The sequence below is a fragment of the Artibeus jamaicensis genome, unplaced genomic scaffold, assembly GCF_021234435.1.
Source record: "Artibeus jamaicensis isolate MK-2021 breed Jamaican fruit bat unplaced genomic scaffold, CSHL_Jam_final contig_452, whole genome shotgun sequence".
NCBI classification, from domain to species: Eukaryota; Metazoa; Chordata; class Mammalia; order Chiroptera; family Phyllostomidae; genus Artibeus; species Artibeus jamaicensis.
The window spans coordinates 1,784,648-1,811,672 of NW_026521837.1; the positions used below are offsets into that span (position 1 = coordinate 1,784,648).

General features: G+C 38.2%; 1 pseudogene; it reads right to left on the reverse strand.

Moving 5' to 3' along the window:
* The window catches only part of LOC119064984 (60S ribosomal protein L21-like), a 76,107-nt pseudogene extending 49,283 nt beyond the window's left edge, over positions 1–26,824 (reverse strand).
* Positions 26,825–27,025: the final 201 nt, after the last annotated feature.

Sequence of the window (27,025 nt, forward strand, 5' to 3'; positions counted from 1 at the left end):
ATTAGTAGGATTAAGGAGAGAAAAGGAAACTGAACACCAACTCTCCTGGAATTACTTTACATGGTGAAAAGAACATCATAAATATAAGTATGGATAACATATTTTAGCTCAAAGAATACCTTGGGCTAATAGAGAAATAGTATGTTGCTGATGTCACTTCCAGTCATAATGACTTGAAATGTTAGAGACATGAGAATATTATTTAAATGATTGGAAAATTTTCTGTTTATTTCTTTAGGCCTATTGACTTAAGGACTCTGGGAAAACATACAAAATTCTTATTTGAATTGTAAATTGAATCCATCAGCTAAAGTTGCATATTTTTAAGTCAAATTTGGTATCCTAAGCCATTAATTCATAAGTAGTCTTCTGTGGAGTATATGAATTAGCCTATCACAAATGATAGGCTAATGATAATGATATAACATTATTGAGCAACATAAACTAACTTCCTTTTATTTTCCCATAATGTCTGAGTTCCAGGTTTCCTGGCTCTCTCATAATGCTTGATGGTGCCTCAGGGCAAATACGTGTGAATTGCAGTTGCAATATGAAAAGTGACTCCGGAAAAGGCATGTCGGGGCTTTCAAGCTGATTCCCTGTCAATAGCCTCTACATCAAACCACTTCAGTGTCTAGGTCAGGCAATGCTTTTCATAGATGCTGACACTGTCAGGTCAACACAAGATCTGAACACTGAGATGCATGTACTCTGTCTCTTAAATTGGTCCCAATAACAATAATTTTGTGGAGGAGGGTGTGCAGGGAGGGAGTAAGTGATCTGGTTTTACTTAATCATGAGTGTGTAGAATTCTAACAGCCTTTCATGTTCATTCTAGGATTGATCTGTCTACATAGGAGATGAATATTTCCAGCCTGTCCAACTTCTTAGCTCTATGGTAAGAGAGTCAAAGTGGTTTACACTGACAAAAGCATGTGGACTTAGAGTACTTATTATGTAAGCAAGCATGACTACTTCAAAGACAATTAAAGGGAAAATAAAGATGCTTGCCCGTGTCCAAAGGAAAGCTTGCAGGACTCAAGAGTGAAACAAACTTTGGCTGTCTCTATATTCAGTGTAGTTAAAAAAAAATTGTTAAGCTATTGACATTGTGTAGCCTCTGAGTTAAATAAAGGGGTAAGGGAGAGATTATTGCATTTTTCACTTTCAGTAACATAAATAAGCACCGTGTTGCATAGTGTAGAATCCAAAATAGTGTGATCATTTTTAGTTTTACAATATATTTGTTTTGTGATCTTTATTATCTAAGGTCGAGTTCATTTTATTCTAGAATAACCTACTGAAAAGTGGAAAGAAATGTGGGTTAACTTTTTTTCTCTTTAATGCAAAACAATTAATGTGACTGAATTATTTGACTGGATTTATACAGGCATTTAATGTCATATTGACATAGCCATAATTTCTTATCTTGATTTATCTATCAGGAAAATAAAGATAACAAGTGATCTCCAAGCTCTCTCTCAGCTATAAAATTTCTATGAACCTTACCACTATTTTCAAAATTCATATGTAGGTATTAATTTTCTTATACATTGAAAGACAAGAGAAGGTGATTAAGAGAAAGAGCTTTGAAGTTAGACAGATCTGAGTTCAAATCATGACTGTGCCGATAACTATGTATATAGTTATGAGCAAACTACTTATTCTGTTGGAGCCTCAGTTTCCTCATATCTAACATGGGTTGATAATATACTACATCATAAGATTGCTATGAGAAATAAATGAGGTAATGCAGATAAAGTCTTTAGTATGGTGCTGGGAGCATAATAAAGTTTCAATAAATGTTAACTACTTTAATAAAATATCATTAAATGAGAAACTACAGCAAAAATCATCTTTAAGTATTATTTCATAAGTTTGTATTTCAATTTGGAAAGATAAATAATGTTCAAAGAAATTTTCATTGAATGCATAGAATCACATAGAAAGTTACTATTTTCATGAAATGAAAGAATAAAGGTCTATGAAATGTTTCTTCTGTGATAACATCAGACCGGAAGCTTCCTCAGCCTGTCACACTTCAATATCAATCAATAAAACTCTAAATACCTAATTATGGAAAGTATAGGAGGAATGAATCTTCATGTTCTGTAGGAAGTTAACTAAGAACATTAAAATTCTTTAACAAAGGCCCTTCTTCCCAATAACCAATTGAACGGTATTTTTAGATCTTGACATCAGGGTAATTCTAAACCGATGCCTAAAATGCACAACTCCAGGATCATAGAGGAGGTAGTTTTGGTTTTGTTTTGTTTTGCTTTGCTTTGCTTGTTTTTCCATTATAATGAGAAAATTTAAATAAAATATGATCTTTTGGTTATTTTTAGAGCTCTCTCCAAAGGCATTGCTTCTTCCAAGGTAGTTCCAAAGACGTGCATGCTGCCTCACTCAAGACCCACCAGCTTTTTAGCCATTATTTCAGTATTTATGGCATGTTGGTACTGGTCATGCTCAATAGGCAATGATCAGGGCTGAAAGCACTCTCAGTTACTCTCTTTTCACAGATGTTTTCTGCAACACTTTGAGCTAACAAATAGAATATTTAACTTGACAAACCTTTCATTTTATAAGATGTATTTTTAAAATTCTGACCCTCTCACTTTGCTTCTAAAATGAAGCAAAGTCTGATATGGGCTTTCCTCACATTGTGCTAAGGCACAAGATTAGAATCAGGAAGACCTAAATTCAAATCCTGGCTCCTGGCATTGAATGAATAGCTGTGTACACTGGGCATGTGATGTAGCTATCTAAGCCTTGTTTTCCTGAAATAGTACATAACACTTAGTGTAGTACACAGTAAGAGCAAACACTGAAGAAATATTTATTTCTACAACAATTATCAATGCAAAAAAGAAAGAATGCAGAGACAATAGAATTTTATCTAAAAAGAAAAAAATGAATTTGACCCATTAATAAAGCTAGTCCCTAGTAAGTTTTCAGATGGCATATTTTTTTTCAGGTTGGTCTTAATTAAAAAATGTTCTTGTCTGGGAGATATTAGTCAGAGACTGCTCTAAGAAGGAACAAGAGAGATTTACTTTCAAATACATCTTTATAGCTTCATCACTGTAATACCTAAGCATTCATGTGGACAACATCATTTCATCATAAATGAGAAGGTCGTACTATTGAACTGTAATCCATCCATTGATTTATGGTCCCAAGTTCCTTCAAGGATTTTCAAAAATGCCTGTGATGTTTCCTGGTGCTGGACTTTGCATTTGGATCTGTGATTTAGATGACAGATGTGTGAAATCATATGTAGCCAGACAAATCCCGGGTGATAACACAGTTGAGGGGGCTCAAGCAATGATGGATTAAGGCCCAATCAACCAGATCAGCTAATCTGAGCCCTCTTCAGTGACATTGGCCCTGATGCTTTAAAGGGGCACTCCCAAATAAATTACTTTACAAAAATAATACTTTCTGCTCTGCATCTCATCCTACTTCCTTTTCAACAGTAAGTCCTAATACCACTGGAGAAGCTCTTGCCTGTTTCTAGAGAATATTTTGTCTGTTTCCAGAGAAATTGACTGGTTAACTACTTTTAAAATCTCATATTCCAGTAGCAATGGATTATTAATATGGGCAGTTTGATATTTTTAATAATAATATCTATTTTTGAAAGTCTGACAAATGTAGAAACTGCAAAACTGAAGACTTAATAATAGATTCTTGGATGCTAGAGTTCATTCCAAAGAAACCCAGAAACTCATATTCAAAGATATATAAAAGCAAGACTTCTCTAAGAAGAAGCTAATATAAGAATTCGACACTGAAGTCTTTCTTTCCCAAGAGTAAGCCTTATGATATCATGTATAGGCTTGCTTTCACAATAGATTAGTTTTTATGAAAATAGAAAGGAGTCAAGAAAAATCATATTTGTAACCTAGAAGTTAAGCAATATAACACAAGATAAAGAGCTATGCTGAAAGAAAGAGCAAAGAATGGCCTGAACACTTGGCACAAGGATCTCTCAATGTTGTGCAATCCATGTTCCACCTCAAAGGTGCTCCTATTTAATTTCACAAAAGATAGGCTTGACAGCTTTATTAGTCTGTCATTTCTCTGTGCCTCTTACTTGATTTTTGCTCTCATGATCAACTTCAGGCATTTTTTTCTTTTTCAGTATTGATTGACGTACTATTCAAAATAGCTCCATGTACACCAATTTGCCAGCTGCAGGCCTTTAAGCAAGTCTATGCTGCATGCTTTGGACCAGCAAGAAATTATTTGCAGTAAGAATATGATGTCATTAAATATGTAGTATGAGCTTGAGAAGTACATAAACAAGTATATATGTCTATGTTTTTATTTTACCTTGTTCTTGACAGGTTTCCTTACTTGACTGCCTTTCTACCTTGAAACCTCTTTATGCTATTATCCTTTGGACAATATTAAAGATAAAACTGTACTCCAGTACAATATTCTAGTGGTCCACCACTCTAAATCCCATTTTAAAACAGACCTGCCTTATAGTGACTTATTTTCTTTGCTGAGTTGCATTAAAACAAGGTTTTAGCAGACTGTTTCAAATAATGGATTCTAACCTCAATAGCTGCACTGTATTCATCTTCCCTCATCCCACTCATGACACTAAAACAAAAACCAGCCAAAAGTGTAACTATGAAACTGAATGCATGCTAGCTCATATACCCAAAAGCAATCAGAGTGAACTACCAATAAATATAAATCAAGCAAGAGCAAGGAGAACATAAAGCATTCTCATCCAACTTGTCAAGTGTGCTTATATTTGTAAGACCCTTTCTTTATGGACTTCTTGGGGTTTACATGACAGCAGAAGTCTGTATTCTTCTCAGATAATATTAAGAAGAAAAAAGCAGTGACTGGGAGCAAGAGTAATAATGTGAAGAGGATAAAAGTAAAATTTACAAGTCAAGTAAAACTGTTCAGATTATTTTTTTTTTAAAAATCACCTAATCCAAGGATCTGCAAACTACAGTCTAAGGGCCTAATTTAGCCTGACACTTCTTCCACATCCACCAATTTACTTACTGTCTACAGCTGCTAGTGTTCTACAGTGGCAGAGAAGACCAGTTGTGACAGAGACAGTATAGCTCACAGAGCCTAAAATATATACTGTCTGGCTTTTAACAGAAAAAAAACTTTTGTCAATTTCTTATCTAATATCCTGAAGAGAAACTTATGATATTTACAAGTTACATTACATACACACTCAATCCTCTTTGAATACCTACATATAAAAACTCACCTATCTATGTTTTATGTGGGAAAGAATGTTGGGGGAGTGATGTGTATATACACATGCATTTTGGGGTAACCTAAAATAAAACATGTTTGCTAGGAGACCTTCCTGAATACTCAAAGGTTTAACATAGGAAGACAGTCAGTTGTGTAATATGGAAAGATATAACTCAAAACCAAAAGTAGAAGATAATCTCAGGTATGTTTTCTTGGACAAGTCATTTACCCTCCATTTCCTCACTTGCAAAATGGGAACCTTGATGCCTACTTCTCAAGACTGTATAAATCAAAGGAAATTATCTGTGTATGTAACCTTTGTTAAGCCATAAATTACAAAGTTGTTATTATGCAGTGCTCCAAATGCTTTCTATATAAATGGTCATCTGAGCAACAATATCTGAGTCAACTGTTTCATGTGATTATAATTTTCCCTTGACATCAGATGCCTCTCCTCCAAACCTCCATGAACTCTCTGTGTTACATCAAAGTACCATTTCAGAGAAAGCACCATTCAGAATTAAGAAGTCTGAAACCAAGGATCAACATATAAGATGATCAGTCTAGGTCCACATTTGGAGTAATTTCAAAGTAGTCTTCATAGAAGTTTGATTTTCTCCCACCTATCATGTGGTTCATCTCATGATATATCTATACCTGACATTTCCTTCCTCGGCTACTTGCAGTTTCATTCATACCTCTCTGCCTCCTTTCACTCTTTTAGTCTCTCTCTCCCCACTGTCCCCTTTCAATTCCACCCCAGTCCTCTTGGATTCTTTTCTCATTTCTAATTCTAAAGGTCCTTTGAGGAAGGGGGAGGGGAGGAAAACAAAAGGTTAATTTTCTCCAGCCTGCCCAGGCCGACTTAATGTAACAGAAGGCAGCAAATTGTATTGATTTAGTGACATGCAACTGTCCAGAAAGAGCTATTTATACATTATTCAGGACAAACACTGTCATAATGGACAAACAGCAGCAGCATCTGGGATGTTAATGTCTACAAATAAGATTATTCTTTGAAAGGATTAGGATGAAGCATTTTGTGTAATTAGATTTCTCCGTTTCAGGAATGAATTGCCTTTTAGCAGTAAAAGCTGTCACTGAGGGAGCCATTAGCTCCTTATAACTGAATTAAATGCATAATTAGTGACATGATCACATTAGGATTTGTTTCATTTTTAACTAATCTGAGGGAGGAGGGGAGAGAGAGTAGGGTGCAGAGGCGGTGCCATTTCCAGGTCACTGCCGCCTTCCTCAGCTGGGATAGGCCTCAGCTGGCGTGCTAAAGTTGGTAAAAGTCAGGCGTGTGTGAATCAGAGCCCAGGCCTCGCCACGGCAATGGCCAAGCTATTCATCACTGGGTGGTGGGTGACAGTGACTGATGGGCTAGGCCCAGGCCTGGCACTTCACCAGTGCAAGAATCATACGAGCCAGGGAGCAGAATGACAGCTGGAGCGCTGTGTCAAGTGGTGGAGAGACCAGAGCTATTAATAATGCGTGCCACATGATCTCGGCACGAGAAAAACAATGATTTAGACATTGGTGAGAATAAAGATTTTACATTTAGTCCAAGGGTGACTCTTCTCCTTGGCATTTGTAGAATAAATCGCTAAGCAATCAGCATGTATGAAAATTAGGCAATGCATATATTAGAGCCAAGCTCCTCAGGGAGGGGGTGTGGGTGGGGATTTTTAAATTCTTGCATTGAGTCTGTACGCTGTTAATCCCATCCTCCTGACATTTCTGAAAATGCCTTGAGGTACCAGGAAAGAATAAGGAGACAATGAAGAGGGCTTTTACATTGGCTCACTCACTTGCCCCTTTAGCACTTTTCTGTTGAAAGACAATTCCCCTCAGTGCTTCCCTAGGTGCTATAAGAGAAACAAAGTGTTGTGAGGTATTTGTCTTTACCCTCCACAAGCTTTAACAGAACTAAAAGGGAGCTGAGACACCAAGTGTGTATTGTTAGAATTCATTGACATTTTCTTTGATTTGTAGGACCTCTAGTTTTATTACTTAGTCTGAAAGTTGGGTTGAAAAGACAAGAACAGTACAACAAAGGAAGCTTGGTAAGGATGCTTCCATTCAAATACCTCAATACTAAACAACACTTCTGCCAGTAGAGAAAGAATGAGGGAGTGGTCACCCAGGACAGGATCCCAATGAACATTGAGTCATTGAGTTTGTAGAGAAGAAGCTCCCTGAACATTCTGTTCCTAGGGAAATTGGTGACTGTTGGACATCAGGTTCCATACAGTTTCAAGTTTCTGGAAGTAGAGGTGGAGGCTTCTCCACGGAATAGAGGATTGGAGAGCAATTAAAATACTCAAATCCTTCAAAGATTCCCTCTTCTCCACTACTGGAACCTACAGAATAACTTCATTTAGAAATCCATGGTGACCAGGGTTACTCGCCCTTAGTTTGATATAGTCTATCTTGAAACCAGTAAATAAATAGAATCTAATGATTAAATTAACACTATTGAAGTCCTAAATCTTAGAACTCTATGATTAAGATATTGCTACAGAAAGAAAGACTTTGTTTTTTGTTGTTTTTTTTTTCAGAACGCAAGCTTTTCACTTCTGGTCAAGATAGATGTGTAAATAAACACAGCTTATCTCCTTGCACAACCCCATCAAAATTACAAGTAAACTATACAACAATCATTATTCAGAACTATCAGAAACTGAGCTGAATGGAAGTCCTAGAACTACAGAGATAAAGAAGAGACCACACTTAGACTGGTTGGAGTGGCAGAGATGCAGAATAGGCTGGCCCCACAGCCACAAGTGGCAGATAAAAATGGGGAGGGCTTTCTCAGGAGGGAGGAGTACCAGCCCCACACTAAGCCCCCAAGCTCAAGGGTCCGTAGCCAGGAAGATAAGTTTCCATAACTTATGGCTGTGAAGAACAGCAAGGATTAAGGCTGTGGAAGACAGAAACTGCTGGACACTTTAGCAAATCCTCTTTAAGGGACCATGTTCAGACTTACTCAAACTCACTCCCTCTGAGATCCAGTGCTGGGGCAGCAGATTGAAAGGCTTCAGAGACGTAGGGAAAATAACTGAATTGTCTGGCATCAAGATGAGAGCTGGAGAGCAACTTGCCCCCAGACAGAAGTGCTGGCAGAGTACATTGTTCCTTTTCTGAGTCCTGCCCTCACAGAACTACCAGGCAAGCACCATATCTGAGACTCCATCAATCTGCCTCACATTGTTTGCTCACTCTGGTCATTCCTTAAGGCCCTGCCCCATCCAACATTCAGGCCCACCCAAGCCATTTCCAGTTGCTTTTCCATATGAATGGCATGTCTTGGCCCATGCTTAAGATTTTACCAAATTCTCTCAAACAAGGAACATCTGGCTTTAGTGAACTCTGTACCTCTTGCTAAGTTGCCCCAGGCAGATTCACATCTTGGCCTCTCCTGGGCACCTCAAAGCCCAGCGCAAGTAGCAGTTACCTGCAGATCACTTTATAGCTAATGCTGTGTGACCCCACAAGAACACAGGCAGTGAGTGACCTGAAGTGGGCCAACAAGGCTTATTAACTACAAAACAAAAGTATACACAGCACACATGAAGGCATACCCTGAGGTCTCAGTTTGAGTAATAAGAGAGGCTGTGCCAGTGGATCCTACAGGACACCTACTACGTTATGTCACTCTACCAAGCATGGGAGAAATACTAACTCCAACTAATACACAAAAACAAACACAGGGGGGCTGCCAACATGAGCAGACAAAGAAATAAGACCCAAATAAAAGAACAGATGACAGACTTCTGGCCAAGATGGAGGCCTAGGTAGATACATTTTTGCATTCTCACACAACCAAAAAAGGACAACAACAAATTTAAAAACGAAAAATAACCAGAACTGCCAAAAATTGAACTGTATGGAAGTCTTAGAACCAAAGAGTTAAAAGAAGAAGGATTCATCCAGACTGGTAGGAGGGGCAGAGAATGGCAGCCAGGGCAGAGAGGATGTGCAACAAACTGGTGGCTGGAGAACTGGGCATTCCCACATTTGCATGTGGATAAACTGGGAGGAACAACTGGAGAATAAGACAGACCGTGCAACACAGGGTTTCAGTATAGGAAAAGAAAGTCTCAGAATCTATGGCTGTAAAAACCTGTGTGGGTTACATTGGTGGGAGAAACTCCTACCACCAGAGGAGAGTTTGTTGGAGAAACCAACAGGGTCCTAGAATGTACACAAACCTGCCCAACTGTAATCAGAATCAGAAGGCCCCAATTTACTTGTGGGTAGCAGGGGAAGTGACTGAAAGCCAGCTGAGAGCCAAGCAATCTGCACTGTTCCCTCTCAGACCCCTCCCACACAGACAGTGCCAAACCCAGAGACATAGGTTGACCTACCCAAGGGAATACCAAAGACTCTACCCCTTACAACATAACACATGTGCCGACAAAAAAAATATGTCCCAAATGAAAGAACAAATCAAAATGCCAAAAATAAACCTAAGCAATGAACAGATAGCTAACCTATCAGATGCAGAGTTCAAAAAACTGGTAATCAGGATGCTCACAGAAATGCTTGAGTATGGTTGCATAACATGGGAAAAAATGAAGGCTCTGCAAAGTGAATTAAAGGGAAATGCACAGAAAACCAACAGTTAAGGGAAGGAAACTGGGACTCACATCAACGGCTTTGACCAGAAGGAAGAAATAAACAGTCAACCAGAACAGAATGAAAAAACAAGAATTCAAAAAAATGAGGAGAGGCTTAGGAACCTCTGGGACAACTTTAAATGTACCAACACCCAAATCATAAGGGTACCTAAAGGATAAGAAGAAGAACAAGAAAGTGAAAACTTATTTGAAAACATAATGAAGGACAACTTCTCCAATCTGGCAAAGTAAATAGGCTTCCAGGAAGTCCAGGAAGCTGAAAGAGTCCCAAAGAATTTGGACCCAAGGAAGCACACACCAAGGCACATTATCATTACATTACCCAAGATTAAAGATAAGAAGAGAATCTTAAAAGCAGCAAGAGAAAAGAAGACAGTTAACTACAAAAGAGTTCCAATAAGACTTTCAGCTGATTTCTCAAGAGAAACAGTACAGGCAGAAGGGTATGGAAAGAAATATTTCAAGTCATGGAAGGCAAGGACCTAGATCCAAGTTTACTCTATCTAGCAAAGCTATCCTTTTTTTTTTAGATTTTTAAAATTAATTTTATTTAGTTATTTTTCAAGTACAGTATTTTTGTCTATTTCTCCCATCCCAGCCTCCCCCGCAACTTGCTCCCCACCTCCCTCCCATTTCCATCCCCCTTAGTTCTCGTCCCTGTGCCCTTCCTATTTGTTCCTCCAAATCCCTCCCCCTTTTACCTCTTAACTTCCCTTCCCTCTCCCCTCTGGTCACTGTCCCCTTGTTCTCTATTTCAGTGTCTTTGTTTTTTTTTTGTTTTTTTTCTGCTTGCTTCTTTGTTGTTTAGCTTCCTGTTAAAGGTGAGATCATATGGTATTTGTCTTTCAGCACCTGGCCTATTTCACTCAGCATAATGCTTTCCAGTTCCATCCATGCTATTGCAAAGGGTAGGAGTTCCTTCTTTCTTTTTGCTGCATAGAATTCCATGGTGTATATGTACCACAATTTTTTGATCCATTCATTTACTGATGGGCACCTAGGTTGCTTCCAACTCTTGGCTATTGTAAATTGTGCTGCTATGAACATTGTGGTGCATAGGTTCTTTGATATTGATGTTTTAGGATTCTTAGGATATAATCCTAGCAGTGGACTTGCTAGGTCAAAAGGCACGTGGATTTTTATTTTTCTCAGAAAATTCCATACTGTTTTCCATAATGGTTGTACCAGTCTGCAATCCCACCAACAGTGAACTAAGGACCACTTTTCCCCACAACCTCCCCAACATTTGTTGTTTGTTGCTTTGTTTGTGATAGCCATCCTGACTGGTGTAAAGTGGTATCTCATTGTGGTTTTAATTTGCATCTCTCTGATAGCTAACGATATTGAGCATCTCTTCATGTCTCTCTGGATCTTCTGTATGTCCTCCTTGGAGAAGTGTCTATTCGAGTCCTTTTCCCATTTTTTAATTGGGTTGGGTGTCTTCTTAGAGTGGAGTCGTGTAAGTTCTTTGTATATTTTGGAGATTAAACCTTTGTCTGAGGTATCATTGGCAAATATGTTTTCCCCCACACTTAGTTGTCTTTCTAATTTAATGCTGTTTCCGTTAGCCACACAGAAGCTTTTTATTTTGATGAGATCCCATTTGTTTATTCTTTCCTTTATATTCCTTGCTTTAGGAAACATATCAGTAAAGAAGTTGATGCGTGAAATATCTGAGATTTTCTTGCCAATGTTTTCCTCTAGAACTTTAATGGTGTCACGACTTATATTTAAGTCTTTTATCCATCTTGAATTTATTTTGGTATATGGTGTAAGTTGGTGCTCAAGTTTCATTTTTTTGCATGTAGCTGTCCAGTTCTCCCAGCGCCATTTGTTGAAGAGGCTATCTTTACTCCATTTTATGTTACTGCTTCCTTTGTCCAATATTAATTGACTGTAGAGAGTTGGGTTGCTTTTCTGGGCTCTATGTTCTATTCCATTGGTCTATGTGCCTGTTTTTATGCCAGTACCAGGCTGTTTTGATTACAGTGGCCTTGTAATACAGTTTGATATCAGGTATTGTGATCCCTCCTATTTTGTTCTTCTTTCTCAAAAGTGCAGCTGCTATTCTGGGTCATTTATGGTTCCATATAAATTTTTGAAGTGTTTGTTCTCTGTCTGTGAAATATGCCATTTGGTACTTTAATAGGTATTGCATTGAATGTGTATATTGCTTTGGGTAGTATGACATTTTGATGATATTAATTCTTCCAATCCATGAACAAGGTATATGTTTCCATTTGTTTGTGTCTTCCTTGATTTCTTTCTTCAGGGCTGTGTAGTTTTCTGTATACAGGTTTTTTTCCTCCTTAGTTAAGTTTATTCCCAGATATTTTATTTTTCTTTTTGCTATATCAAATGGGATTTTTTCCTTTATTTCTGCTTCTGCTGATTCATTGTTAGTATACAAAAATGCCTTTGATTTCTGGATATTGACTTTGTAACCAGCTGTTTTGCCAAACTCATTAATTACTTCGAGCAGTTTTTGGGTAGTCTATAGGATTTTCCATGTACAATATCATGTCATCTGCAAACAGTGACAGTTTGCTTCCTCCTTTCCTATTTGGATGCCTTTTATTTCCTTTTCTTGCCTGATCACTGTGGCTAAAACTTCCAATACTATATTGAATAGAAGTGGTGAAAGTGGACATCCTTGTCTTGTTCCTGATCTTAGTGGAAAAGCTTTTAGTTTTATTTCCCATTGAGTATGATATTGGCTGTAGGTCTCTTATATATGACCTTTATTATTTTGAGAAATGCTCCCTCTATTCCCACTTTGCTGAGTGTTTTTATCATAAATGGGTGTTGTACCTTATCGAAAGCTTTTTCCCTATCTATTGATATGATCATGTGATTTTTGTCTTTGCTTCTGTTTATGTGGTATATTACATTTACGGATTTGCAAATATTGAACCATCCTTGCATCCCTGGGATGAATCCCACTTGGTCATGGTGTATGATCTTTTTGATATATTGTTGGATGCGATTTGCCAATATTTTGTTGAGGATTTTAGCATCTATGTTCATCAGTGATATTGGCCTGAAGTTTTCTTTCTTTGTTGTGTCTCTATCTGGTTTTGGAATTAAGATGATGCTGGCTTCATAAAAAGAATTTGGGAGTTTTCCATCCTTCTGGATTTTTTGGAATGGTCTGTGGAGAATAGGGGTTAGCTCTTCCTTAAATGCTTTGGAGAATTCTCCTGTGAAACCATCTGGTCCGGGGATTTTGTGTGATGGGAGTTTTTTGATTACTGCTTCAATTTCTTTTGCTGTTATTGGTGTATTTAGATTTTCTGCTTCTTTTTCACTGAGTTTCGGAAGATTGTATTTTTCTAGAAATGTGTCCATTTCCCCTAGGTTTTCAAATTTCTTGGCAAACAGTTCTTCATAGTAATTTCTTACAATCCCTTCTATTTCTGTGGTATCAGTTGTAATCTCTCCTCTTTCATTTCTGATTGTGTTTATTTGTGTCTTCTCTCTTCTTTTCTTGATGAGCCTACTTAAAGGCTTGTCTATTTTGTTTATCTTCTCAAAGAACCAACTCCTGGATTCACTGATCCTTAGAATTGTGCTTTTTAGCTTCTATGTCATTTAATTCTGCTCTGATCTTAGTTATTTCCTTCCCTCTGCTTTCTCTGGGCTGTCTTTGTTGTTGTTCCTGGAGTTCTTGCAGGCGTAGGGTTAGGTTGTTTGTTTGAAATGTTTCTAACTTCTTTAGGTAGGCCTGTATTGCTATAAACTTCCCTCTCAGGACTGCCTTGGCTGTGTCCCATAAGTTTTGGGTTTTTGTGAGTTCATTTTCGTTTGTTTCCAGAAACGTTTTGATTTCTTTCCTAATTTCATTCTTGACCCATTTGTTGTTTAATAGCATACCATTCAGTCTCCATGATTTGGGGTGCTTTGGGTTTTTTTCTTTGGGGTTGGTTTCTAATTTCAGTGCCTTGTGGTCAGAGAAGATGCTTGGTATGATTTCAATTTTCTTGAATTTTGTGAGGCTCCTTTTGTGTCCTATCATGTGGTCTATCTTTGAAAATGTTCCATGTGCATTTGAACAGAATGTGTATTTAGCTTCTTTGGGATGAAGGACTCTATATATATCATTTAAGTCCATTTAACCGATAGTTTATTGTGCTGTTTCTCTATAGATCTGCTAGGATTTTCACCCATGAGTACAGGAACTAGTATCAGCTCTGTCCTACTCCGACGCCATCTTCCCATCATCCCTCCGCAAAGCTATCCTTTATAATGGAAGGTCAAATAAAGTGCTTCCCAGATAAGGTTCAGTTAAAGGAGTTCATCGTCACCAAACCCTTATTATTTGAAATATTAAAGAGACTTAACTAAGAAAAGGAAGAAGATCAAACCTATGAACGGTAAAATGACAACAAACTTAGAATTATCAACAACTTAAAATTATCAGCAACTTAATGTAAAAAACAAAAGCAAACTAAACAACAACTAGAACAGAAATAGAATCACAGAAATGGACATCACATGAAGGATTATCAGTAGGGATGGGGAGACAGAAGAACAGGGGAAAATAGAATAAGTAGCATAAGTGGTAGGTACAAAATAGACAGAGGGAGGTTATGAATATTATAGGAAGTGGAGAAGCCAAAGAACTTTTATGTATGACTCATGGACATGAACTAAGAGGGTGGTAAAATGCTGGTGGGATGGGGATGACAGAAGGGAAGAAGGGGAAGAAAAAGGGGACAACTGTAATAGCATCATCAATAAAAAATATTTTTAACAAAGAAAGAACAGATGAAAAACTCCAGAAAAAGAACTAAATGAAATGGGGACAGTGATCTACTATATGCAGAGTATATAACAATGGTTATAAAGATGCTCAAGGAACTTAGTGAGTACCTCAACTGCATGAAAAAGATCCAATTAGAAATGAACTCACAGTTATTAACAACCACACCTAAAACAAAAGCAAACTAAAAGGACAGCTAGATCAGGAGTGGAAACATAGAAATGAAGATCTCAATGAGGGTTAGCAACAGGGGAGTGGGAGGAGGAGAAGGGGGGAAAAGGTACAGAAAATAAGTAGCATAGACAGTAGATAGAAAATAGATGGGGGGCAAGAATAGCATGAGAAATATAGAATCTAAAGGACTTGAGACACATGATCATAAACTAAGGGGGGGTAATTGTGGGCACAGGGGGTAGGGTGGAGGGGAATGCAGGGGGAATAGAACAACTGTAACAGCCTAATCAATAAAAAAAAATTTAAAAAAATAAATAAATAAAATAAATGTGTCATAAAAAGAGAAAAAAAAAGAAATGAAGGATACAGTAATTGAAATGAAGAACAATTTACAGCAAACCAACAGTACACCCTACTGTGTACTGAAACCAAAAAGCAAGTCATTGGATTAGAATATAAGGAAAGAAAAAAAAAACACCAATAAGGACATCAAGAAGAGAAAAGAACAAAATAAGTGAGGACAGTGTAAGGAGGCATTGAGACAACTTCAAGAACACCAACATTCAAGTCATTGGGATGCTGGAAGGAGAAGAAAAACAGCAATGAATTGGAAATATATTTGAAAAAATAATGAAAGGAGGGGAAGATGGCAACGGGATAGGACGGAGCGGATTCCATTTTCCTGTACACGTGGGAGAAAATCCTGGCTAATCTACAGAGGAACAGCGCAAACAGCCAGCAGTTCCCAAGCATATATGAAAATAAGAGACCAGAAATTATAGCAGACACTGAAAACCCAGACAGTAAGGAGATGGCTGCAGGACAAGAGGGTCTCAGGGACCAGAGCAAAGACAGGAGCAGCAACGGCCTCAGCCAATGCCTAGTGCCAGGTGCCTGGTGCATCTACCATGGACTCTTTGGGAATCCTGGACTTGCAGAAGGGTCCTTGGGAGAGAGCTGGGTCATCAGCTCCGTCCCTCCCTGGCCAAGCAAGGTTGGGTACCAGGAAAGACATTTTTTATTGAGTTTGCAGAGAGAGTACTAAAAATAGAGGGCTGAGATCAGCCAAGGAATCTGTGGTCGCTAGCTTGGGAGAATTGAGAGGCGCAGTGTCAGGCTCTGAATCGGAAAGTCATGGGTATGGCTGGTGGATTAGGCTGTGCTGAGAAGGCAGGTTTTCTTAAGGAGAAATTTTTTGGAAAGTAAACTGAAGGATTTTCCTGCGACAGCTACTTGGCCTACTCCCCACCCAGCCTGGCAATAATCCAGAGGTTGGGTGGAAGCCCTCACATTCCCCCCAAAAAACTGGGAAGGGTCTGTGCCAGATCCTGTGGGACCCAGGCAGCCTGGCTGGGGTGCAACCCCCACCCCACCGCACCCCAGTCCACAGGCAGGACACCTGGGAAAGTGCACTGAAAAGGACCTAGATCCCCTTTGTGGGGCACTGGGGAGAGGCACCAGGTTAGTTCTTGGGAGAGCATTCACAGGAAGACCACACAAATCGCCCCTCACCCTGCTGCAGCAAACAAGACCAGAAAAAACAGTTTGCTTCCTGGGTTTATTCCCAATTTTTATTTTTCTTTATAAAAAGTTTTTCTCTTAAAAAAAAAAAAACAGTTTGGCTAATTTGAAACCAAGAAGAGATTTTTTTAAAGTAACCTTTTATCTTTTAATTTTATCGTTTTATCTTTCAATACTTTTTCCTTTCTTTTCTCACTTATCGCTTCCCACTTCCTTTCTTTCCAAACTTATCGGGTCTTCCTCCCTTCCTGACTTTTCTTTTACCCACAAGTGACACAAACAACTTGGAACTGTGAAAAGACCAGAGTTGGACTCAAAGAGGGGGCATCCCAACAGTAGAGTCAGAGAGACAAATTTCGCTTTGCTATAGCAGAGAATCCACAAGTTGCTGCATATTTGTATTATTATTTTTTCATTAGTCTCACTTCTTTTATATTTTAATAGTATCTTTGTACTCCTCCTCTTTCTGTATAGGCTTATTTGCCTTGGCTGGTTATATTGTATCATTTGACAGGTTGCCCCTATTGTCTCCTCCACAGTGTATTGCTAATTTTCTATACTTCACACCACGTGTTTTCATTTAGCACAGTACCCAAAGTTCTATACCCCCTATTCATGTTATCCAGATCACATAGAGTCTGTCATATGATTGTTGCTCTAATATTATTATAAATAACAATGGTTCTATAAAACTGTAAATACTTCACAACACATCTCCCAGATCTTAGCCCATTTCATAGTTTCCTGAACTCTATTACTGTAGTGGTTAACTCTATTTGCTCACAAACTACACCTATTTACTATCCTTTACTCTCACCTTACCTCAGAATCTGACTTCCCACAACTTCACTGCTGTCTAGATCAAACTCACAAGGCTTCCTTCCCCAACATGAGACTCATCTTTTGTCCATTCTTTCTTAAAAGTGACTAGTTAGGTTGAAGATTATGGTAAAAACTATACATAGCCTGAAGATCTTCTATCTATTCTCTACCGGCTGTGACTGTGATATCATAAAATACTCTCCTGCTGTAATAAACCATTTTGCCTCTCCCTCTGGCTGATGACAAAAAAAAGAAGTAGGTGGAAGCAGAAATACTAGGATACCCACTGAAAGAGGAAACCCAACAACAAAGGAACCACAAACAGATAATGACAAAAGAACATGAAGGAAGGAGTAGAAACCACACAAACCTCAATCCAAGACTTATCTGGAAATACAACTAAATAGTGGAGAAACCTACCCAGTACAAACAACTGAACAAGAGCAAAAGAGAATCCTCAAAACGCTATAAACACAGAAGAACTAGCTTCAACACAACCTTCCCTCACCAGTACAACTTAAAACAGGTGGTTAACAGAGGGACCATCAGTTCACCAGCTGGTGGGAAGGACCCACAAAAGAAAGACCCCAAAACAACCAAAACCCAAAGACAAACACAGAGCCAACTTAAACTTCAGCCTGAGATAAGCGAACTTGGAAGACCAACGAGACTACACCACCAAAGCTCACAGGTATTATTACACAGAAGGGCACAGCATGAAACCAAGAAACCAAAACATATCAATTTAAGAAGCTGACACAAACAAGAAGAGTCTCACAAACAATAAAAAGACAAAAAACAACATCCAAATGAAAGGAAAGGAGGAAGACTCAGAAAGAATGTTAGATGAAATAGAGGCAAGTCAACTATCATATTTGAATTCAAAGCACTGGTTATCAGGAAGTTCAAAGAGCTCACAATGAGCTACCAGAAACTACAGGGGAGCTATAATGAACTCACTGCAAACTATATGAACATTAAAGAGAAAATAGAAACTATCACCAAGGGCTAAGAGAAAATGAAGAATACAATTTCTGAACTGAAGAACACAGTGGAAGGAATCAAAAGCAGGATCGATGAAGCAGAATATTGGATCAGCGAGTTGAATGACAAAGTAGAAAAAAACTCCCAGAAAGAGCAAGAAAAAGGAAAAAAAGGCTCAGAAAAAATCAAGAGGGATTAAGAGAAATGCAACACAATATGAAATGTAATAATATCCATATAATACGGATACCAGAAGAAGAACAAAAACAAGGGATAAAAAACCTATTTGAAAAAGTAATGAGAAAATACTTCCATAATGTGACGAGAGAAAAAGTCATACAAATACAGGAATCACAAAGAGTCCTGATCAAGAAGAACACAAAGAGGCCCACTTCAAGACACATCATCATTAAAATGGCAAAATTCCAAGATAAAGAGAAAATTTTAAAGGCAGCAAGGGAGAAAAAGGAAGTAACATACAAGGGAGCCCCAATTAGGTTTGCTGCTGACTTCTCAATGAAAACACTCCAAGCAAGAAGAGAATGGCAAGAAATATTCCAAGTAATGAAAAACAGGGGCCTACAACGAAGGCTACTTTATACCCTGCAAGGCTCTCAATCAAGATAGAAGGCCAAATAAAGAATTTCCAAGACAAAAGAAGTCTAAAAGAATATGCCTCCACCAAACGAGCTCTACAAGAAATACTAGAAGGACTGCTTTAAGGAAAGGAAGGAAAAGAGAGACAGAGAGCAACATATGTACAAAAATGGAAATGGAAAAGTACCTATCAATAATAAAATTAAATATAAGTGGATTAAATGCTCCAATCAAGAGACATAAAATAGCTGAATGGGTAAGAAAGCATGACCCACACATACGCTGCCTACAAGAGACTCACCTCAGGACAAAAGACCTACATAGACTAAAAATGAAGGGCTGGAAACAAATTTTCCTAGAAAATGGCCAGAAAAAAAAAGACGGGGTAGCAATACTCATATCAGACAAAATAGACTTCAAAAAAAAAAAAAAGGCATGAAAGGAGACCCAGAAGGTAACTTCATAATACTCAAAGGAAGAAATCACCAGAGGACATTAACATCATAAATATATATTCACCCAATATAGGAGAACCCAAATATATCAGGAAAATCTTAGAGGACTTCAAGAAAGATATTGACAGCAACACAATTTATTAGGGAAATTTAACACTCCACTAACAAAATTGAACAGATCTTCCAAAACGATATTACAAAGATTCTGTGGCATTGAACAATACCCTAGATAAAATGGACTTAATTGACATATAGAAAGCCCTTCATCCCAAATAAGATAAATACACATTCTTTTCAAATGCACATGGAGCATTTTCAAAGATAGACTACACGATAGGACACAAAACAAGCCTCAACAAATTCAAGAAAATTAAAATCATGCCAAGCATTTTCTCAGACCAAAAGGGACTGACTCTGGAAACCAGCCCCAAGGGAAAACAACTAAAACACTCAAAACGATGGAGATTAAATAGGATGCTCTTAAATGATGAATGGGTCAAGAACAAAATTAGGGAAGAAATTAAAAATTTTCTGGAAACAAATGAAAATGAACTCACAACAACCCACAACTTATGGGACATGGCGAAGGCAGTCCTGAGAAGGAAGTTCATAGCAATATAGACCTACCTAAAAAAGACAGAAACATTTCAAATGAACTACCTAACCCTATACCTACAAAAACTGGAGGAACAACAACAAAGACAGCCCAGAGCAACTAGAAGAAAGGAAATAATCAAAATCAGTGCAGAATTAAATGACATAGAGACTAAAAGCACAATTCTAAGAATCAGTGAATCCAGGAGCTGGTTTTTTGAAAAGATAAACAAAATTGACAAGACTTTAGGCAGGCTCATCAAGAAAAAAAAGAGTGAAGGCCCAAATAAACACAATCATAAATGAAAGAGGAGATATTACAACTGACACCACAGAAATAGAAGGGAATGTAAGAAATTACTATGAAGAACTATATGTCAAGAAATTTGAAAACTTAGGTGAAATAGACAAAATTTCTAGAAAAATATAATTTTCCAAAAACTCAATGAAGAAGAAGCAGAAAGCCTGAATGGACCAATAACAGCAAATGAAATTGAAGCAGTAATCAAAAAGCTTCTGACACACCAAAGCCCTGGACTAGATGGTTTCACAGGAGAATTCTACAAAGCATTTAAGGAAGAGCTAACCCCTATTCTTCACAGACTGTTCCAAAAAATCCAAAAGGATGGAAAACTCCCAAACTCTTTTTATTAAGCCTAATACCTAATACATAATCCTAATCCTAAAACCAGATAAAGACACAACAAAGAAAACTTCAGACCAATGTCGCTGATGCACATAGACATGAAAATCCTCAACAAAATATTGGCAAACCATGTCCAGCAATATATCCAAAAGATTATACACCATGACCAAGTGGGATTCACCCCAGGGATGCAAGGATGGTTCAACATTCGCAAATCAGTAAATGTAATACATCACATAAACAAAAGCAAAGACAAAAACCACATGATCATATCAATAGATGCAGAAAAAGCTTTTGATAAGGTACAACACCCATTTATGATAGATAAAAGTGGGAACAGAGGGAGCATTCCTCAATAGAATAAAGGCCATATATGAGACCTACAGCGAACATCATACTCAATGGGCAAAAACTAAAAGCTTTTCCACTAAGATCAGGAACAAGACAAGGTTCTCCACTTTCACCACTTCTATTCAATATAGTATTGGAAGTTTTAGCCACCGTGATCAGACAACGAAAGGGAAAAAAGGCATCCAAATAGGAAAGGAGGAAACAAAACTGTCACTGTTTGCAGATGACATGATAGTGTACATGGAAAATCCTATAGACTCTGCCAAAAAACTGCTTGACATAATAAATGAATTTGTCAAAACAGCTGAATACAAAGTCAATATCCAGAAATTAAAGGAATTTTTGTATACCAACAATGAAACAGCAGAAGCAGAATCAAGATAAAAAATCCCATTCAATGTAGCAAAAAGAAAAATAAAATATCTGGGAGTAAACCTATCCATGGAGGTAAAAGACCTGTATGCAGAAAACTACACAGCCCTGAAGAAAGAAATCAGGGAAGACACCAACAAATGGAAACATATACCTTGTTCATGGATCAGATGAATTAACATAATCAAAACGTCCATACTATGCAAAGCAATTTACAGATTCAATACAATGCCTATTAAAGTAACAATGGCATATTTCCCAGACATAGAACAAACAGTTCAAAAATTTATATGGAACCATATCTGATGCCAAATAGCAGCTGCACTTTTGAGAAAGAAGAACAAAGTCGGAGGGATCACAATACCTGATACCAAAGTGTATTACACGGCCACTGTAATCAAAACAGCCTGGTACTGGCATATAAAAAGGCACATAGACCAATGGAACAGAACAAAGAGCCCAGAAATGAACCCAAGTTTCTATGGCAATTAATATTGGACAAAGGGGGCAGTAACATAAAATGGAGTAAAAATAGCCTCTTCAACAAATGGTGTTGGGAGAACTGGACAGCTACATGCAAAAAATAATACTCGAGCACCAACTTACACCATACAGCAAAATAAATTCAAGGTGGATAAAAGACTTAAATATAAGTCGTGACACCATTAAAGTCCTAGAGGAGAACATTGGCAGGAAAATCTCAGATATTTCATGCAGCAACATTTTTACTGATATGTCCCCTAGACCAAGGGACATAAAGAAAAGAATAAATAATTGGGATCTCATCAAAATTAAAAGCTTCTGCATTACTAAAGAAACCAGTTTAAGTACTTCTGCCAAGATTGAGGCGTGGGTGGAAACACTTTGCTTCCTCCCACAACCAAATCTAAAAATAATAAAGTTTTAACAATAATAAACAAAATCAAACCACAGAAAATAGAACCATACGGAGTCCGAAAACAATGAAATGCTCAGCTAAACTAGTGAGAGGAGCAAAGCAAGCAGCAGAGCTGGTCGGGCAAAAAAGATCCCCCAACCCGTGTGGTACGCAGGCAGCTGAAGGCGTGGATCCCAGGTGCGGGGTAGCTGTGGGCAGCTGTGGGTAGCTGTGGGCAGACCCAGGGAAAACGTGGCGTGGATGTTTGTCTGCGGTCATGCATTTGCATGGAGATCAACCAGTGAAGAGACAAGCATTGAGACAGACCACACAGGCCCCAGCCCACAGCAGTGGGCTCCCACATTTGTGCTCAGATAAACAGGCAGGGGCCAGCGGTGAGGCAGACCAGGCAAGTGGAGAGGACCATCATTGCTCCCTCTCTGACCCCACCCCCACATAAAGCATCGCAAACCAGCAACGTGGGTGGCCCCACCCTGGTGAACAACTAAGGCGCCTCTCCTCATACATAACAGGTCCAAAGAGATCAAAACATGGCTCAAGAACAACTCAGAGCCCCAGAGCCAATAAATCTAACCAATGAAGAAATGCCAAACTTTCAGATGCACAGTTCAAAACACTGGTGATCAGGATGCTCACAGAACTGGTTGATTTTAGTCACAAATTAGAGGAACATATGAAGGCTAAACTAATTGAAATGAAGGGAAATGCAAGGAAACCAATAGTAATGGAAAGAAAACTGGGACTCAAATCAAGAAAGCAGATCAGAAGGAAGGAAAAAATGACCAAACAGAAAAATATGAAGAAATAAGAATTCAAAAAAATGAGGAGAGGCTTAGGAACCTTCAGGACATCTTTAAACGCTCCAACATCTGAATTATAGGGGTACCAGAAGGGGGAAAGGCACAGCCACCAGTGGAAAACTTATTTGAACAAATAATAAAGGAGAATTTCCCCAATCTGGCAAAGGCAATAGACTTCCAGGAAATCCAGGAAGCTCAGAGAGTACCAAAGAAGTTGGACCCAAGAAGGAACACACCAAGGCACATCATCATTACATTAGCCAAGATTAAAATGAAGGAGAGAGTCCTAGAAGCAGCAAGAGATAAGGGGACAGTCACCTACAAAGGAGTTCCCATTAGACTGTCAGCAGATTTCTCAAAAGAGACTTTACAGGCAAGAGGGGCTGGAAAGAGGTATTCCAAGTCATGAAAGGCAAGGACCTACATTCAAGATTGCTCTATCCAGCAAAGCTTTCATTTAGAATGGAAGGACAGATAAAGTGCTTCACAGATAAGATCAAATTCAAGGAGTTCATCATCACCAAGCCCTTATTATATGAAATGTTAAAGGGATTTACCTAAGAAAAAGAAGATAAAAAAGATGAACAGTGAAAGGACAGCAAGCTCACGTTTATTAACAACTACACCTAAAACAAAAGCCAATTAACAGGACAGCTAGATCAGGAGTGAACCATAGAAATGAAGATCATGTGGAGGGTTAGCAACATGGGAGTGGGAGAAGGAGAAGGGGGGAGAAGGTACAGAAAATAAGTAGCATAGACAGTAGACAGAAAATAGATAGGGGGAGGGTAAGAATAGTAGGGGAAATATAGAATCTAAAGAACTTGAGACACATGTTTGTGAACTAAAGGGGGGAATGGTGGGGGAGGGGTGTGCAGGGTTGAGGGGAATAAAGGGGGAAAATAGAACAAATGTAATGGCATAATCAATAAAATAAAAAATATATATTTAAAAAAGAAACCAGTATTAAAATTAAAAGAGAACCAACTGTATGGGAAAACATATTTGCCAATGATACCTCAGACAAAGGTTTAATCCCCAAAATATACATAGAACTTACACAACTCCACTCTAAGAAGACAAGCAACCCAATTCAAAAATGGGCAATGTGCTTGAACAGACACTTCTCCAAGGAGGAAATACAGAGGATCCAGAGACACATGAAAAAAATGCTCAATATCACTAGCTATCAGAGAGATGCAAATTAAAACCACAATGAGATACTACTTTACACCAGTCAGAATGGCCATCATAAACAAAGCAACAAACAACAAATGTTTAAGAGCTTGTGGGGGAAAAGGGACCCTAGTTCATTGTTCGTGGGATTGTAGACTGGTGCAACCACTATGGAAAACAGTATGAAATTTTCTCAGAAAAATAAAAATGGACCTGCCTTTTTACCCAGCAATTTCACTGCTGCTATTACATCCTAAGAACCCTGAAACACCAATCCAAAAGAACCTATGCACCCCAATGTTCACAGTAGCACAATTTACAATAGCCATGAGTTGCAAGCAACCTAGGTATCTATCAGTAAATGAATAAATCCCAAAACTATGGTAACATTATGCAATGGAATTCTATGCAGCAAAAAGAAAGAATGAACTCCTACCCTTTGTGACAGCATGGATGGAACTGGAAAGCATTATGCTGAGTGAAATAAGCCAGGCGGTGAAAGACAAACATCATATTATCTCACCTTTAACAGTAACCTAAACAACAAAAGAAACAAACAAGCAAAATATAACCAAAGACATTGAACAGGCTGACAGTGACCAGAGGAGAGAGGGGAGGGAATTTCAGGGGAAAGGGGGAAGGATTCACAGGAATAAGTATAAAGGACACATGGACAAAAACTAACAAGGGTGGAACTTGGAGGAAGATGGGGAGTATGGGCGGGTGGGCTTGGATGGTAGTAAAAGGCAGAAAACTGTACTTGAACAGTATTTAAATATAAATAAATAAACAAAAGAAAAATAATGAAAGAAAAAGTCCCTAATTTGGTGAAGGAAATAGACATGCAAGTTCAAGACACAGAGAGTCCCAAACAATATGGACCCAAATAGGCCCACTCCAGACACATCATAATTTAAATGCCAAAGGTTAAATACAAAGGGAAAATCTTATTAGCATCTAGAGGAAAGCAGTTAACTGTGTACAAAGGAAGCTACATAAGGTGGTCAGCTGTTTTCTCAACAGGAACTTTGCAGGCCAGAAAGGATTGGCAAAATATATTCAAAAAGTGATGAAAAGCAAGGACCTACAACCAAGATTATTTTACCCTGCAAAGCTATCATTTAGCACTGAAGGTCAGATAAAGATCTTTCCTGAAAGGAAAAAGCTAAAGGAGTTCATCATCACCAAACCTACTGGTGAGAGGTTTGATGATGATGAACTTTAACATTTATACAAAATGTTAAAGGGTCTTCTTTAAGAAGAAGATCAAAAATATGAACAGTTAATTGGCAATAAGTCTATATATATCAACAATAAAATCTCAAAACAAAATAAATAAACAAGTACAAGAGAAACAGAATCATTGTCATTGGGATATAAAGTATAGCATAGAAATTACAGCAACCAAAAATTATATAAGCATGACTTATAGACATGGACAATGGTGTGGGGACTGCCTGCAGGAGTACAGGGAAGGCTGAGTGTAGGGAGCAAAAGGGGAAATTTTGGAACAATGCTCATGACATGAACAATAAAATATAATAAAACAAAAAGGAAGTAATCTTTATTATTTTAAAGTCTCTATCCATTTCAAACTTAAATGATGGGTTTGCTAACAGTGGACCTTGTATTTAAATCAAACAAAATGCTTATCACTATTTAATTTTAGATTCTCTAATGACATGAAAATAATCTGTTCTTAAGAATCATATTAATTAAATGTATATTGGAGAAACTACAAACTTAACATTATAATGCTATTAAATTTAAATATGGGTCAGTATAGCATCAATATAACAGCAGTTAGATTGTAAAGACTGAAAGACATAAATTCAAATTACTTTTATAGAGATATGACACAGTCATGCCTTGCCATGGTGGTAGGTGTTCAGGCCCAAGTGCTGTGAAAAATGGATTAAACCTGCATGGGACCCTCAATTCTTAAGCCTTCCCAGCATGACCTTCTTCCTTCCTGTAGAACCTGGTTACCCAGGGGATCCCCAGATACTTCTGGACCTCTGCGTGCTGCATGGGGAACATCTGGAACAAAATGTCCCCTCTAGAAAGGCTTGGGCTTGGATGGGACATTAGCCAGCATTTGTCTGAAGTGATCATTTTTCTTTATTAGCTTGTTGAACTGTGGTCTCTCAGCCAACAGAGTTTCCATCCACCTTTCTTGAGCTTTTTTTCTGTAAAAGGGGAACTGGTTTTGACAGAGGACAGTTCTCCAATTCTTTTTCCATCTGTTCTGCCATCTCCTCATAGAGTGGTAGAGGCTGCATTTCTGATAGGTATAGTTCATGTTACTATACACCTGTGACAACTCTTCTCAGATTTCAAGCAGTACCTTTGTTCCTTGATTGATTTTCTCAGAAGCTGCTTCACATGCTCTTGATGTAATTCCAGCTGCATTTAAAGTTGCAGCCAAAGCTCCTGAGTCTCACCATTTAGACTGTAAAGATGCTGGCTCTGTTTGGAGATAGTCTCTTTGTCCTATAAGCATGTCATGCATTTGACATGCATTATTCACACAGTTTTCTGCATAATATCTCTTTTTTTGTATACTTTGTTTTTAGTTACCAGCGAAAATGAGACTTTTTAAGATAATCTTCCTATGTAGGGACTGGGTGATGTCATTTCCAGTGTCCCTCTTTTCCTTTGCTTCCAAGATGCAGTCCCCTACAGGATCTTCTGTCAGGAGCTGGGATACTTGGGTGGCAGTCAGAATGGTTTTGTCCAGAGAGTTGAGGTGGTTCTCTTTCTCATTCAGTTCCTGTTGCATTCTTGTGTTTGAGCACTCCAGCAAAACCCTTGGCCTCTGAGTTCTTTGCTTCCATTACTCATGTTCTAGGGAGAGCAGTTCTAGACTCTCCTGGAGCTTAATATTTTCATTCAAATCATCCATCATTTCCTTCTGAAGGTGTTGAACATTGTTCGCAGATGTTTTCAACATGTGTTTTGTATCGGTCTCTTTGGATTGGTT